Raw genomic sequence first — 7094 nt, 5'->3', positions numbered from 1 at the left:
GAGTTTGTGGTGTCTGTTGCTTGCCTCCCCCCCGCCCCCCCAGCTGCCATCTCCTCCCGTTGGGCTGCAGCCTTCTCCTTTTACTCCTTCTCCTGAGCGGGGATGCTCTCCTTCATGCTGTGGGCACTTCCTGTGCTGAGCTCCTGGTGTCTTGTCCCCTCCTGGAGTTGTTCCTGCCACTACCGACTCCTTATTCATGCTCCTGCACCCTTGCACCGTAGGCGACACAGGCACCAATATGTCCAACCGAGTGGTGGTCAGGGAAGCTTGTCATGCCAGGAACTAGTACACAGCCTCAGGACCGCAGCTGACTTCAACAGCGAGGTTAGCTTTCACAAGCACAGTCTACGGAAAGAGCCGCGAGAGCCATTATTGCACCCCATGCAGGGTATGCAGTACTGTGGATCTTGTGCTGCCCATGCTTACAAACAAGTAGATCCATTTACTACCCGGAGAATTTTCACCCTGATGCCTTCTCATCCTGTGCCTCTCTTGTGATGTGTACTTTCCAGTGTGGATATATAGAGAACACCTCTGTATGACCTTCATATTGACCAAAAGATTTTTGAGAACTACGGAAGATAGGAATGTTTGAACACATGTCTCTGTAGAAACATGAAAATGAACACAGTGTTGAAATGCATTTGCCTTATACGGGTAAAGCCATGGAAAGCCAGGAGGATGAGTTTACTATTATTCCTATACTAGTTGGAGCTTTGAGTGAATCAAAAGAACAGGAATTTGGAAAACTCTTCAGCAAATACCCAGCAGATCCTAGTAATCTCTTTGTGGTTTCTTCTGATTTCTTCCACTGGAGCCAAAGATTCTGTTATAGTTACTATGATGAATCCCAGGAGAAGATTTATAGATCCATTGAATATCTAGATAAAATGGGCATGAGTATTATAGACCAGTTAGACACTATATTAGCAATTACTTGAAGAAATAGCATAATACTGTATGTGGAAGATATCACTGGAGTGTTATTAAATGCTATCACAGAGCTCCAGAAAAATGGAATGAATATGAGCTGTTTCTATTTGAATTATGCCCAGTCAAGCCAGTGTAGAATCTGCCAAGACAGTTCAGTGAATTTTGCAGCGGCAACACTCGTGGTCCACTCAAGCTCTGAATCCCCAGAGATGCCACCTGCACATACTCATTCTCTGTCTGGAGTCCCAGCCTAGCCCTAACCAAGATACTGGTTCTGGTTTGGGGGGGGGGAATTCTAGAATCTCAAACTAATAGAACTTTCTTCTTTTCTAGTAGCTGTAGTCCTTCCTTAATTTCAACTCATTAAAAAGTACTTTATAGTTTAGGGCAGTGGAAGGAAGTCTGGCATAAAAATATTTTGATCAAAAAAGATGATGGGGCACCTGGGTGGCTCAGATGGTTAAGTGTCCTACTCTTTATTTCATCACAGTTCATGATCTCAAGGTTTGTGAGATCAGGCCCCACATGGGGCTCCATGCTGACAGTGTAGAGCCTGCTTGAGATTCTCTCTCTCTCCCTCTCCATCTGTCTCTTCCCCCCTAATAAATAAATAAACTTAAAAATAAACAAACAAAAATGGCAATGTAAAAAAAAATGACAATGTAAAGGCCCAATTGTGATAGTTTTTTGAAAGTGACTTGTAAATCATTTACCCTATTATTAAATTAATTTATTTATTTGTGTGAGAGAGAGAATACAAGTGGGAGAGGGACAGAAAGAGAGGAAGAGAGAGAGAATCCCTAGCAGGCTCTGAGCTGTTAACATGGAGCCCAACGCAGGGCTGGAACTCACCAACAATGAGATTAGGACCTGAGCTGAAATTAAAGAGTTGGATCCTTAACTGACTAAGCCATCCAGGTGCCCCCATTACCATATCCTAAATCTGCACTCTTTGCACACTGGTCCACATAATTCCGCTCTCAGAATAGTTTTGCAAATTGTACACAAACAAAAAAAAAAGTGGAAGCTTTTTAATAAAGAAATTGCATTTGCAAATGATCTGTATTAGAATGTAATAAATCCCCAGTTATCTTCAATTACTACTGTGTTGTACAATAGACACCTTCTATTTGAGTTGCTAATATAAAGGGCTACACAACTCAAAAAGAAAAATTCATTCCGGGGACTTTGAGTAAAGCAGAGTGTCCTCAGTGATCAGGGAAGCCCTCATCCAATAGGCTGAAGTCCTGAAAAAAAACAAAAGATTTACCTCCCCTGAGCAAGGGGGAATTCTGCTGACAGATGGCCTTCAGAATTTAACTGCAACATAGGCTCATCCCTGAATCTCTAGCCTTATAGTCTTTAGATGTAAATTGCACATTTTTGTCTTGCCAGCCCCCATAATCATGTGAGACAGTTGCTTAAAATAAATCTTTATTTATATCTATATCCTGTTCTATTTCTCTGACAAATAGAGAAGAATGTTAACAAATAAAATTATTTTTATAAGTTAAGTTCATAAGACCATTCATTATTTTATACATCACTATTCTCCTAAATAATTGTTGATGGATCTATACTAGTAATATTGGTAAAAAGGTAATTTTTATAGATTTTATTGAAAAACTCCAAGCTGTTTTCACATGCATTGGTATATCACTTTTAAAACTTCCAAGTATTTAAAATATATAATATATTCCTCATATATTACAATATGGGAAGATAAAGAAGTTAAGCAATAAAAGATTAGGCATCCTGGGACAAGGTTATAGACCTAAATTTTGATATTTAGAATTTGCTTTCACATTTCTGACTTCCAGGTCTGTGGTCTATCTACATTATTGTATTTTCTCTTAGCTTTATTCCAGTAGAGAAGTGATGTAAATTATTCTCTGTGGGGAAAAAAAATCTGTGCTATTTAATCTTGGTGGCTATTTTAACTGTTTTTAGAGAATTGCCTAAAGTCCCTAGATTTTCTCATACGATATTTCCTTAAAATGAAATGTACTTTTCAGAAATGTTCAGTAATCTCTTTAATACTATACTATTTAGTACATTAATGAGCACTTTAATCATGCAATTTTAATTCTTTTCATCTGTGGTAATGATCTTATTACCTATATCCATATTAATGAATTCCTTCCTTGTAATGATCTACTTAATGGACCATTTAAATTTAAGGATATATAATATATTTTAAATATGTCATTAATGCAGAACTTCTAAGTTTTTTTCATAAAAAAATTAATTTATTCAACTGTACTATTTAACCTTTGAATTGGTTTTCAAAGATTTTCTTCAGAAGTGACTACATAATAATCAGTTTGGGATGAAAATGAATGTTTTCTTTGGAATTGCAAAGTACTGGCTTATTTATATAGTTACAGAGGTAATTCTTTTCCTCATAGATTGCAAAGAGTGATCATACTGTCAACATGGAATTATACTAGTAGATTCCAACCAGTCATCTATAGTGAAGGAGCTAAGTTAGAACTATTGATGTTCTTCCAAACATTCTATCATTTAACTTAATATTTTCTATTTTATTAAATTGTATTCAAATGACAGGTATAAAGCAAGGTAAATAATAAAGGACAAAGGAAAATTTATTGCTATTTTAAACATAGGATTTTTTCATTTTTGACATTTTTAGATATTCAATTACTTTAATTGTATTATATGAAAATGTAGAACTTTGAACTTTATTTGAAATTGGTTTAACATTGCTAGTGTAATCATGCATACATCTTATGACTAAATAATATGGATTTTTCCCTCAATACTGAATCAAATATGTTGGTTCGGGTATAACACAAAGTTTATGGGAATCAGTGACATTTTTGCCACTCTTGGTCATAGTGTTTCTTTTGGACAGAGATATTCAAGTTTAAATACAATCTCTTCCTCATAGAAAAGTCAGACTTGTACCAAATTGTCAAGCACCTGGAAGTAAATAAAACTTTTACCTAGAGTTCGGGCTGATTCTAGTATATTTTTCATCTAAAGAAGACTTTTGTATACCTCATGTTAAAGTTATATTTTTTCTATGGCGAATCTCTTTACTTGGATCCCTACCCTTCTGTTAAAATCAGCTTAACCTTACTGTTATTATGACCCAACTTGACTTAATTGACTTGATGCTAGTACAACTGATTTTAAATCTATTCAGTCCTGATAACATCTAGACCTGTAACTCGCTAGATTTTACTTGTGACAATTCATATTACCTTCTATCCCAGCTCTGTGGTGTTTGTACCATGGTAAAGGGGTTCGAGCTAAATAAATTTTCTCTGATCCAAACTCTTGTACTAATGTGATATTCTAGAAGACACTTTTGTATTTTTGTGTGAACTTACAATATTGAGTATGTATCCTGATTCATTTATATATAGAGATATAAATATAGTAGTTTAATACATATTGTTGATATACTTTAAAAGGAGTCACTGAATTCAAACAAGTCTAAAAATAAGTATTAGCAGAATGTTGATGAATAGTGGTGTTAATTATTCTCACTTCATTTCCTTTGCCTAAGTACTCTTCTGGTTGGGTTTCTTTTTTTTTTTTTTTTTTTTTCTTTTTTCCCACTTGCATGTTAATCCATCCGGAACTAATTCTGATGACCCCCAAAATAATAAAGCCGAACAATGCCATAATTAGGTGTTACTGATTCTAACCCCAATTTGTAACTACTGTATTATTATCCAGTGGTGACCACTAAAATCTTTAATCATTCATATAATGGTTCATTATATGTGTCAACTTTATTGAATTACTGGGTTCTCAGATAATTTGACTAGACGTTATTTCTGGGTATGTTTGAGGGGATTTCTGGATGCAATTAGCATTTGAATTGGTAAGTTGAGGAGAGCAGATTGCTTTCACCACTGTGAGTAGTAATCATTTAATCCACTGAAAACCTGAATAAAACAAGTCAGGGTAAGAAAGAATTTTCTCTCTCAGCCTGATTGCGTGACCTGGAAGTCAGTCCTCTCCTGCCTTCAGACTGGCATTTACCTTATCAGCCTTCTGTTCCTCAGAACTGTATTACTATATTTCTTAGGTCTCCAGGTCACATATGTCTGCCTGTCTATCTTTCTATGAGAGAGAGAATATATATCCTTTTGGCTTTGTGTTTTGGAATACTTGGCCTGATATAATTCACTTACGATATCTTTTCCTATCAGTAAGAATTTCAATGAATGCAGTAACTCTTCAACATAGTTAGTTGCTAACAATCTCTGGTCATCTCCAACACAAGGAGCCAATGTTTGCCCAGGCCATTTGACTTTGTCATTTTTTTCTTTATATTTTTATATTTACATATATTTTCTATATATTCACTTTATAACAGCTGTAACTGCTATATGTGTGAACATATATGTGTGGAATTGTTTTTTAAAGTTCTTTATCTTTTAGATATATACCTGCAAACATTTACATGTAATATGGAAATAAGACAGCTGAATGACAATATAAAATTCATAAAATTCCATTGGGTGAGCCAGAAATCATCACATCATCATAGAATCTTTCCACTCTCTTAACCCTACAGCATCATAACCCAGGTTTTATTAACATAAAATAAAAGATAAGTGGGATCTATTTAACACTCTGCAATAAACATTTTCCTATGCAACTTTCGTGTATTATTATGTAAGCTTCAACAGATAATCACTGAGGAAATATTTTTATTTATTTATTGTATGTACATAATTATTATTTGTATTACTTATTCTCTAGTAACAAGTCTAGAGCGAGCTATATGAGTCAGGTTAGCCTTAGTTCCATTACAGGACTTAGCTCTCAGAGAACTTATTTTTTCCCATGCATATTAGAGAACACAGAAAGGAACAGTTTTTCTTGCAGAGTTTTTCTCTTTTCCTTTTCTTCACTCAGAACAACTTTCTATTTGTCTCATTTTGTTTTTTAATGTTTTTTTTAATTCTTCTGTCATACATTTTTATTTTTATCTCATTATAGACCAATGAAGGCAATACCATCAAATGGACACTTCATTATTCTGCAAACTGGGTGTATATTTCAATGTTATTTACTTAATAATTGCCAAATACTTTTCTGATGTCTGGCTCATATCAGTAAACAACAATAAAAATATATGAACTCTTCTGAAGATTATATTTAAACAGGAGAGATATAAACAATAAACAAAAACATGGCAAATAAAGAAATGATAGAGTGCAGTGGAAGTTGATAAGTATCATGGAAAAAATTATTAAAACGTATTAAGGGGGTTAAGGAATATAGGTTCACCATTTTAAATAGGGTAAAGAGGGTAGACTTCAAGGTAAAGGTAATATTTGAACAAAGACTTGATGGAGTTGAGGAAATTTTTTTTAATGGTCTAAGGTGGCCATGAAATGGTATATGAGAGATTGTAGACCTAGTAGGTTTGTGGAACAAGTACCAGGAATTTCATTTGAAGTTTTTATGAGTCAAGCAGAGGTGTTGAGTAAGCAGTTAGATAACTTCTGTCTCTGGTTAGACAGAGATATATACTGAACCTAAAAGTTAATACTAACTTGGACTTGGTATGCAATGGCTTGTAAAAGCCATGAGACTAAATGAGATTACTAAGACTGACTGTAAGTAGAGAAGAGAATCAAGTGTCAAGAGTTCTTCAAAATTATTTATTCAATAATTATTTGTTTTGTCAAAAAAAGGAAGAATAAGAAAAAATACATATCTGTTTAGAGACCACATAGGTGGTCAGAAAACCCATAGTGTGATGTCTTGCAAGATAAATGAAAACAGCAGTCATTTTTTTCTAAGATATTTTTCCTCATGCTACAAATTCTGTTTATTATATATAATTTATTTCTGTTTAAAAAATTTATTTTTAAGACCAAATTTCCTTAGTCTAGTGCTGCAACCATTCCTTTTCATAATTATTCATTTCAGGGGTGGGGTGGGGGGAGAGAGAGAATGCAAGCAGGGAAGGGGCAGAGAGAGAGGGAGAGAGAGAATTTTAAGCGGGCACCATGCCCAGTGCAGACCCTGATGCAAAGCTTGATCTCATAACTGTAAGATCGTGACCTGAACTGAAATCAAGTTGGTGGCTTAACCAACTGAGCCACCCTTGTGCCCCCGCATAACTATTCTTTATGTTGAGAAATATAGAAAGTCATACAGCTAGAAGT

General features: G+C 34.8%; 1 pseudogene; it reads left to right on the top strand.

Moving 5' to 3' along the window:
• The first annotated feature begins 232 nt into the window (after positions 1-232).
• On the top strand, positions 233-1390 carry LOC106986594 (protein MEMO1-like; annotated as a pseudogene).
• The last annotated feature ends 5704 nt before the right edge of the window (positions 1391-7094 follow it).

This window comes from Acinonyx jubatus, chromosome B1 (genome assembly GCF_027475565.1).
Source record: "Acinonyx jubatus isolate Ajub_Pintada_27869175 chromosome B1, VMU_Ajub_asm_v1.0, whole genome shotgun sequence".
Lineage (NCBI taxonomy): Eukaryota > Metazoa > Chordata > Mammalia > Carnivora > Felidae > Acinonyx > Acinonyx jubatus.
The sequence above is the reverse complement of the archived record's forward strand: the minus strand, read 5'-3'. Positions and strand labels throughout refer to the sequence as shown.